This window comes from Portunus trituberculatus, chromosome 44, assembly GCF_017591435.1.
Source record: "Portunus trituberculatus isolate SZX2019 chromosome 44, ASM1759143v1, whole genome shotgun sequence".
NCBI lineage: Eukaryota > Metazoa > Arthropoda > Malacostraca > Decapoda > Portunidae > Portunus > Portunus trituberculatus.
In genome coordinates, this window is record NC_059298.1 from 23,762,192 (window position 1) to 23,772,038 (window position 9,847).

The 9,847-nt window shown below is 43.8% G+C and overlaps 1 non-coding gene across 1 annotated transcript; it reads left to right on the forward strand.

Moving 5' to 3' along the window:
* Positions 1–2,204: 2,204 nt before the first annotated feature.
* Trnaa-agc lies at positions 2,205–2,277 on the forward strand. The gene has a single exon. It is a non-coding gene; the product is annotated as a tRNA-Ala (tRNA).
* Positions 2,278–9,847: the final 7,570 nt, after the last annotated feature.

Sequence of the window (9,847 nt, forward strand, 5' to 3'; positions counted from 1 at the left end):
AATAGTAATAATAATAATAATAATAATAATAATGATAATATTGATAACAATAACAACAATAATAATGATAAAAGCAAGAACAGCAACACCAACAACAACAATAAAGATAATATCAACATCAACTACAACAACAACAATGATACTACCAGCAACAACAGCAGCAGCAGCAGCAACAACAACAACAACAACAACAACAACAACAACAACAACAACAACAACAACAACAACAACAATGATAATACCACCACCACCACCACCACCACCACCACCAACAACAACAACAACAACAACAACAACAACAACAGCAACAGCAGCAGCAGCAGCAGCAACCACTACCAGCAACCACCAACCACCACCACCACCACCACCATCACCATCACAACCGCCAAGACTGGAACACACTTAAGCTTCTGAATTCCACTAAAGGAGATTTCCGTGTCATCCTGCCCGTCCGCCTGCCTCCCTATCATAATTATTCCCGGCCTTCAGAGGGACGGCTAATGAGCTTTGTAGCCATTCCAGATTTAGAGAAAACAGTGAAGTAAAAATGAAATAAGAAGAAACTAATATTGATAATGGTAGCGAAGGTTTATGTATGAAAGGTTCTGTGTTAGTGTTTTGTAAAGTACCGTTGTAATAGTGACGGCAATGGTGATTGATGATAAAAGGAAGCAATGATGTATTTCTAAAGGATGCGTAGATGTAAAAGGATGAACAAGAACGAAAAAGTAAGAAAAGAAAGAGGAGGAAGAAGATGGAAAGAAAACTAGATGACGACGAAGAACGGAAATACGGATAAGATGAAAAAAATAATCAACAGGAAAAGAAAAAAGGAAGGAAAAGGAGAGATAGAAGCAAAAAGAAGAGAGAAAAAACAAAAGAACAACAAGAACGAATAGAAGAAATAATGAACTGAAAACAGAGACTGCAGTGAAACACACACACACACACACACACACACACACACACACACACACACACACACACACACACACATCACTAAGACACCTCCCTCCATTCCTCGTGTGTTCCTCTCCAGCAAGTTTCCCCAGCTAGTGTTTCCTTTCCCCGTTAGATGGCGTGGTGTCTCTGCGCTGATCCGCCGAGGCCCCCCGGTGACCCTGAGGCGGCGTTCAGCTCTTTCCCCTCTCCCGCGCCTCCCATCAGGGGAATCAGGAGCTAATTACAACGAGCGGCTCCTTGGCGGCTCCCTGTTAAGAGGAAAAGCTCCGGGAAGTAGAATTGGTGGCGCTAGAATGGTGTGTGTGTGTGTGTGTGGAGGTTGGAAGAGAGGTGATGTTGTGGTGGTGCGTCTGGTGTTGTACGGAATAGGGTCGTGAAGGCCTTGTTAGCCGGTGTGGTGATGGTTGTTGTTGTTGTTGTTATTATTGCTGTTTTTGTTGTTGTTGTTGGTGGTGGTGGTAGTGGTGGCTGTTGTTGTAGTTAAGGTAATGTTATTGTTGCTGCTGTTGGTGTCACCCTGCTGCTCCTCCTCCTCCTCCTCTTCCTCCAGTTTTTATTGCTGCTTCTGCTTATGTTTTTTTTTTTTTTTTTTTACTGCTGCTGTTGCTTTTACTGTTGTTGCTGCTTTTGTTTTTACTGCTTCTACTATTGTTGTTGCTTTTACTCTTGATGCTGCTGTTGGTGTTGGTGGTGGTGGTGGTGGTGGTGGTGGTGGTGGTGGTGCTGCTGCTGCTGCTGCTGCTGTTGCTTTTACTGTTGTTCTTGTTGTTTTCACTTTTTTTTTTGCTGCTGCTACTGCCTCTGTTACTACTACTACTACTACTACTACTACTACTACTACTACTACTACTACTACTACTACTACTATTGTTGCTCTTGCTCTTGTTACTGCAACTGCTACTGCTACTGCTACTGCTACTGCTACTGCTACTGCTACTGCTACTACTACTACTACTACTACTACTACTACTACTACTACTATTGTTGCTCTTACTCTTGCTACTGCAATTTCTACTGCTACTGCTATTGCTGCTGCTGCTACTGGTATTGTTACTACTACTACTACTACTACTACTACTACTACTACTACTACTACTACTACTAATGGAAATGCTCCCACCATTATCCACCAACACTACTATTACTCTTTTAGGAAGGAAAATACGTTGTGCGCCTCAGCTGTCAGTGTGTTCGCCTTTCACGTGGAGTTGTGTGGCTTCCAGTTCCGTTTTCCAGCAGGAGGGGATGTAGCTCAGATGGTAGAGCGCTCGCTTAGCATGCGAGAGGTACGGGGATCGATGCCCCGCATCTCCAAATTTTCATAGGTTTAGATTTTGTATTTTTTAGGGATGTAAGGAAAGTGTTCCCATAAATTTTAGTTACCAAAGAAAGGAGAATGAAATCGACGAGGGCAGAGGAATAGAAGAAATTCCTTACAAGATTTTTTTTTATTTGTGAGGAAGCTAAGAAATTTATTTTTGTACTTCTCATATATTGTATTTCACTTCTATACATGAGAATAGTAGTAGTAGTAGTAGTAGTAGTAGTAGTAGCAGCAGTAGTAATAGTCGTGGTCATAGTCTTATTAGTACAATACGTAGTGGTAGAAGTAGGTGGTTGTGGTTGCACTTGAAGTAGTAGCAGAATTGTTAGTACGAGTAATACGATTGATATCACTATTAATATTGATAAGAGCAGCAGCAGTAGCAGTAGCAATAGTAGAAGAAATATCAACAAGAGTACCAGTAGCAGCAACAAGGACATTGGGAGGCAGTCATCGGTGTGAGAGGAAATTGAAACTGTGGTGTTTGGTAGTAATAGTAACGTTATTATGTGGGACGGTTATAATGGAACTGGTGGTGGTAGGGTGACAGGGCCAGCCATTCACCCTGGCAGTGTTAGCGTGTAGCAAAGGGTTCCCTCGTCCTTCCCTACTGCACCTCGCCTTTATATGATTAACACCTGCACGGGGGCTGGCTGGAACAAAGTGCTATCCATTGCTCAGACCGTTTGATACTGCTGGTGATAACGTTACTAGTGTTATTCTTATTTTGTATCTGTTTTATTCAATTTTTCTTGTTTTTTTTGTTCTTTTCTTCTTCTCTTCGTTCTTGTTACTGTAGCCTGTTATTGATATTGCTATATTACTACTACTACTACTACTACTACTACTACTACTACTACTACTACTACTACTACTACTATCACCACCACACAGGGCCGTCAGTGAGTGGGTGAGTGCGGGAGGACAGATTGGCGTGGCGGTAACACTTCACCCGTGCCGCTATTCTGGCTGAAGCACCGTTGTCTTCAGCCTCCAGGCGGTGGCGGTGACGGTACAGCGGCGTGCGTGACAGCTAGTGACGTGCCGCCCTTGTAGCACACACACACACACACACACACACACACACACACACACACACACACACACACACACACACACACACACACACACACACACACACACACACACACGATCATCTATCCAGCCACACGCCACTCACACGTGTTTGTTTTCCCTACCTTTCCTTTCCCTTCTCTTTCTTTTTTCTTTTTCCTCATTTTGTCTTCTCTTACCTTCATTTTCCTTAACTCTCCTTCCCTTTTCTGTTTTTCTTTTACTTTTCTTCTTTCCCTTTCCTTCCGTTTATTTCCTTTTCTTCTCTTCCCATCATAGTTAATTACATTCCTTTTCCTTTTCTTCCTTCCCTTCCCTTCTCTTCCCTTCCTTTCCCTTCTCTTCTCTTCTCTTCTCTTGTCTTGTCTTGTCTCGTCTCGTCTTCTCTTCTCATTCCTTCGTTTCCTTTCCCATGTTTTAAATTTACTTTCTCTCCATTCATATTTTTCCTCACTTTCTTTTCTTTTCTTACATATGCTTTTCATTCACTTACCATCCATCCTTAAACTGCCTCCTCCTCCTCCTCCTCCTCCTCCTCCTCCTCCTCCTCCTCCTCCTCCTCCTCCTCCTCCTCCTCCTCTTCTTACATGTTGGATCTTAATTCCTTTTCAAACTGAGATCACTATCCTATTTGCCCTTCCTGCCTGCGCCTCTCTCTCTCTCTCTCTCTCTCTCTCTCTCTCTCTCTCTCTCTCTCTCTCTCTCTCTCTCTCTCTCTCTCTCCCCACCCCTATATCATGATATATGTCTTTATATCTCTATTTATCTATCTCTATCTCTGTATCTATCTATATCTATGTATGTATTTATGTATGTATGTATGTATGTATGTATGTATGTATTTATCTGTCTATCTATCTATCTATCTATCTATCTATCTATCTATCTATCTAGAGAGAGAGAGAGAGAGAGAGAGAGAGAGAGAGCATCGTCTGCGCTTAATATTGAAGACAGGGACAAAAGAATAGTGTCCTTAAATATCTTCAGTTATTCATTAGAGAGAGAGAGAGAGAGAGAGAGAGAGAGAGAGAGAGAGAGAGAGAGAGAGAGAGAAATTTAATGCTTGTGTGTGTGTGTGCGCGCCTGGCTGTGTGTGTGTGTGTGTGTGTGTGTGTGTGTGTGTGTGTGTGTGTGTGTGTGTGTGTGTTCGTGTGAGCCTGAGCCTGAGTCACAAGTGATGGGATAATGCGCAGTCTTAGAAGAGGCAGTCATGTTTTTGGAATGGGCTGGCGGCGAGCTCCCCACCAGCATACAGATCGGTCACTTAGCGGCGGCAGAATCACACTAATTTATACCCTGAGCTTCTGGCTGGCAGTGTTGACGGTCCATTGGCTGGCTAGCGCTGCGATGCTGAGAGGGAGGGGGGACAGAGAGAGGGGAATGGGAGGCTGAGGAGGCAGAAGGAATGCTGAGGACAAAAAGGCGAGGAAGGAAAGATAAGAATGCAGGAAGGAGAGAAAAAATGGAAAGGCGGAAAGGAATGAGGGAAGGGAAGGACGAGGGAGGAAGATCATAGAGGAAGGGAAAGGTTAAGGAGTAAGGAAGATAGGAGATGAGGGGAAGTTAGGGTTAATGGAGGAAGAGGAAAAAAAAGAAAGGAACGAAGGAAGAAAGACAAGTAAAGACAGGAAGTAATGATGGAAAAGAAAAGTAAAGGAAATAAGGAATTGAGGAGGAAAAAGCAAAATGAAGACAAGGTGAGAGGAGAGAAAAGAAATGGAGGAGGAGGAGGAGGAGGAGGAGGAGGAGGAGGAGGAGGAGGAGGAGGAGGAGGAGGTGGAGGAGGAGGAGGAGGAGGAGGAGGAGGAGGTGGAGAAAAAAAAGAGAGGAAAGAAGGGGAGGTCAAGAAAAGGGAGTAAAAAAAAAGGTTAGGAAAACAAAGGTAAGATATAAAGGTGAAGAAAAAGCATTGATGTAAAAAGAGAGGAGGAGGAGGAGAGAGTGGTGATGGAGGAAGCTTACTGAATCGTGTGTGTGTGTGTGTTCACTGTTTGATCTGCTGCAGTCTCTGACAAGACAGCCAGACGTTACCCTACGGAACGAGCTCAGAGCTCATTATTTCCGATCTTGGGATAGGCCTCAGACCAGGCACACACCACACACCGGGACAACAAGGTCACAACTCCTCGATTTACATCCCGTACCTACTCACTGCTAGGTGAACACCACCTACACGTCAAAGGAGACACACCCAAATATCTCCACCCGGCCGGGGAATCGAACCCCGGTTCTCTGGCTCATGAAGCCAGCGCTCTAACCACTGAGCTACCGTGTGTGTGTGTGTGTGTGTGTGTGTGTGTGTGTGTGTGTGTTGCCACTGGAGGGTACTGCAATATTTGAGTTGGGACTGTGTTGTTCCTATTGTTTGTTTCTCGATTCTTTTATGTATTTTTTTTATTTCAACTCTCTCTCTCTCTCTCTCTCTCTCTCTCTCTCTCTCTCTCTCTCTCTCTCTCTCTCTCTCTCCCGTTTATTTTTATCATGGTTATTGATGTTTGTTATTATTATTATTATTATTATTATTATTATTGTTGTTGTTGTTGTTGTTGTTGTTGTTGTTATTTTTATTATTACTATTATTATTCGTAGTAGTAGTAGTAATACTAGTAGTAGTAGAAGTAGTAGTAGTATTAGTGGTAGCGGTATAGGCAGGGAAGAGGATTAAAGGATGAAGAGGAGGGCGAGGACACGAGGAAGAGGAAGAAAACGAGGAAGAAGAAGACAAATAGGAAGACACTTAAATTATTCTATTTCCAAACCGTATTTTTGTCTCTTTAGATAGATTTGTCCTCGAGTCACATTTTATATTTCATCCTGTAATATCGTCATTCCTCCTCCTCCTCCTCCTCCTCCTCCTCCTCCTCCTCCTCCTCCTCCTCCTCCTCCTCCTCCTCCTCCTCCTCCACCAGCTCTACCTCCTCCTCCTCCTCCTCCTCCTCCTCCTCCTCCTCCTCCTCCTCCTCCTCCTCCTCCTCCTCCTCCTCCTCCTCCTCCTCCTCCTCCTCCTCCTCCTCCTCCTCCTCCTCCTCCTCCTCCTCCTCCTTCTCCACCTTCTCCTCCTCCTCCCGTTTTAATTAGTCCAGGGCGAGGCATCTCTTGAAAGGACCTGGTATTATGCTCCTCCTCCTCCTCCTCCTCCTCCTCCTCCATATGGCAGGGCGAGCTTCGATCAATAAGCTTTACTCAACATTCTCAGTAATAAAGGATGCAGTTCGATGCGCTGACACAAATCTCTTTCTGTTTTGTCTCCTCTGCATGATGACGTGGCTGGAAAATTCCGTGAGAGAGAGAGAGAGAGAGAGAGAGAGAGAGAGAGAGAGAGAGAGAGAGAGAGAGAGAGAGAGAGAGGGAGAGGAGAGAAAGGGATGGATTAGTGGAGGGTAGAGGGGAAGGAAAGTGTTAAGGAGGAGAATGGAAAAGTGAATAGAGGAAGAGAAGAGGATAGAATATTAAGATTAAGGGAATTTTGTGAAGGGTAGAAAGGAAAGAGAAGGAGGGAGATGTTTACGGGAGGAAAGAGAGGGGAGGAGTGGAGGGAAGAGGATAGAAAAGATAGAGAACGAGGTAGAAGGGAAAGCAGGTATATGAGGGAAAGGAGAGAAGGAGAGAGAGAGGCTTATGGTGGGAAAAAGAGAGGAGGACTGGAGAGAAGAGAATAGAAAAGATAAGGAAAAAGATAGACAAGATAAAGAACGGAGATAGTGGGGAAGCAGGTATAGGAGGAAAGGGTAAAGGAAGGAGAGGAAAGTTGATGAAGGATTGTGTAAGGTACAGAGGGAGGGAGGAGGAGAGAGGGAGAGGGAGAGGGAGAGGGGAGTGCGGGCCAGGTATTGGGTATTGTTGCAGAATTAATTTAGGGAAATGGAGGGTGTGGAGTCTTTCCCTGTGTTTCTCTCTTGTTTTCATTTATTTTATTTATTTATTTTTTCATTTTGCTTTCCTGCTTGTCTGTCTGTCCGTGTCTGTCTGTCCGTATCTGTTTTTCTGTTTCTCTCTGTCTTTCTGTGTCTATTTTTTGTCTCTCTCTCTCTCTCTCTCTCTCTCTCTCTCTCTCTCTCTCTCTCTCTCTCTCTCTCTCTCTCTCTCTCTCTCATTAAGACATCCTATACGTGGTTCCATAATTAATGCTACTCTTCATTATTAGAATCGATAGGACGTATTTAAGACCAGGGCGACTTGTACGCTGCCAAACGCCTCCCAACCAGACCTTACCGTCCAAACATGACCTCACCTCACTTCACCTCAGCTCATCTCACCTCAGCTTAGTTCATCTCATCTCATCTCATCTCAGCTTAGTTCATCTCATCTCATCTCACTTCACCTCACGTCACCTCAGCTCATCTCATCTCACCTCACCTCACCTCAGCTCAGTTCATTTCATCTCATCTCAGCTCACCACACCTTAGCTCACTTCACTTCAGCTCACTTCACCTCTGCTCATCTCACCTCACCTCACCTCAGCTCACCTCAGCTCATCTAACCTCACCTCACCTCACCTCAGCTCATCTCACCTCATCTCACCTCAGCTCATCTCATCTCACCTCACTTCACCTCATCTCATCTCACCTCACCTCATCTCATCTCACCTCAGCTCATTTCATCTCACCTCACTTCACCTCATCTCACCTCAGCTCACCTCACCTCATCTCAGCTCACCTCAGCTTAGTTCTTCATCTCACGTCATCTCACTTCAGCTTACCTCATCTTATTCAATCTTACCTAATATCATTTTACACTGTCTTGCTTTACCTTGCCTTACTTTACCGTACCTTACCGTACCGTACCTTACCTTACCTTACCTTACCTTACCTTACCTTACCTTACCTTACCTTACCGTACCTTACCGTACCTTACCTTACCTTACCGTACCTTACCTTACTTTCCTTAATGAATGGTAAACAATAATGACGTTACATTTTTAATTACTGTTAGAGAGAGAGAGAGAGAGAGAGAGAGAGAGAGAGAGAGAGAGAGAGAGAGAGAGAGATGTGATGAGGGAGCAAGACAAGAGATTAGCAAATGTGCTTACATTGCTTAATGAGATGCGTGAGCGTAGATTAATGGTTAAATTAATACTGACAAATGAGAGAGAGAGAGAGAGAGAGAGAGAGAGAGAGAGAGAGAGAGAGAGAGAGAGAGAGAGAGAGAGAGAGAGACTGACACAAAAAAGTTACTAATAAACAAAATGACAGACACAGAGACAAGAAAACAAAACAACCAACAATATACACACAAAACACAGACACACGAAGAAACAGACTGACACAAACCAACTAGTAATCCTTTTTGGGGGGAAGAGAGAGAGAGAGAGAGAGAGAGAGAGAGAGAGAGAGAGAGAGAGAGAGAGAGAGAGATAGGTTGATAAATTTTCTTTTCTTTTCTTGGATTCTGTAACACAAAACGAAAATAAAGTAGAAAAATAGAAACACACTTCACCACAAACACGTCAGCTTCAATGCAAACGTTCATCTCGTGTTAGGTGGAATTAATCCCAGCGTGGGTTTGAGCAGAGCCTTGCCTTGCCTTGCCTTGCCTTGCCCTGCGATATTAATTACCCCTTCCTTCGCTGTGGCTCTTCAGGCAACACGCGGAGGTCGACATGTTTTACCCTGGACGAGATCTGGTCTGGCCTTATTCCCTTCACCCTTCGGCAATCTCAGGCTCGCTAAGTTATTTACGTTGAGTCAGCCAAGCCAGTGCAGTGCCTTCAGTCTTTTATCCTGGCCAACACATCACGGAATGGCTCGTGATCTCAAACTCTCAGCTTTCATTAGGACTGTTTTCAAAGCCTTTGCAGATGATTCGTTGTCTTCCTGTTGTATTTCTCTCTCTCTCTCTCTCTCTCTCTCTCTCTCTCTCTCTCTCTCTCTCTCTCTCTCTCTCTCTCTCTCTCCACAGTAATGATGCAGAATCTTTGTTTGGGTGTGTCTAGAATCGCCCCGAAAATATCTTTGAATAAACTCTGGAGCTTCCTACTTGCTTCGGTATTTCCAGCTTACTATGATTTGACAATTTAAGAGGGAGGTTTCAAGACATTTATCCCTTTATTTTAGCACACTCTTAGGGACCTGCAAGAGAACTGACAACTAAGTGACCTATTTTTTTTTTTTTACACCTCGTACATAAGAAAAAAGAACTGTAGAGATTATATTGAAGGTACAGGCGAGATAGACGCCGAGATATGTGGCAATACGAACTGGTGAACGAATCCCCTCTCCACTCATGATATTTCTGTCTGATTGGCGTTTGTTTTCATACCTCGCTTGCTTTTCATAATGCATCGGACGAAGAAGAAAAGGAGTCATCTGATTGAGCTTGTTGTATTTTTATATGATATTTCTGCTAATGATTTAACTTATTTTTATCTCATGTCTTCAGTGCATTTGTAGATTACTTATTAGTGTATCTGTGCATCTATTTACGTATCTGAACAGCTCTATAATGAAAGGGGCCATCCATAGCTATCATTTCTACATTCTCTTTACA